We start from the raw sequence: 253 nt of genomic DNA, 5'->3' as shown, positions 1-253 counted from the left end.
ATGGCTCGCGCATTGAGTGGGACCGCTCAAACTCGAGCGCCACGGCAATGGCTTCAGTTGTCGTTTGACAGCGTCGATATACTACTTCTTGACGCGTCTTCAAAACCAGTCCTCTGGTAAAACCCATAACTCGATCGGCGCTGCTCATGTCTCTGACTTCACTTATAATCTTTCGGAACTTGGTGATGTACTCTTCCAGACTCTTGCAATTCTTTTGCTTCAGGTCGACTAACTTCTTTCTCAATCTTTTTTT

Source organism: Plasmopara halstedii (assembly GCF_900000015.1).
Source record: "Plasmopara halstedii genome assembly, contig: Scaffold_650, whole genome shotgun sequence".
NCBI lineage: Eukaryota > Oomycota > Peronosporomycetes > Peronosporales > Peronosporaceae > Plasmopara > Plasmopara halstedii.
The sequence above is the reverse complement of the archived record's forward strand: the minus strand, read 5'-3'. Positions refer to the sequence as shown.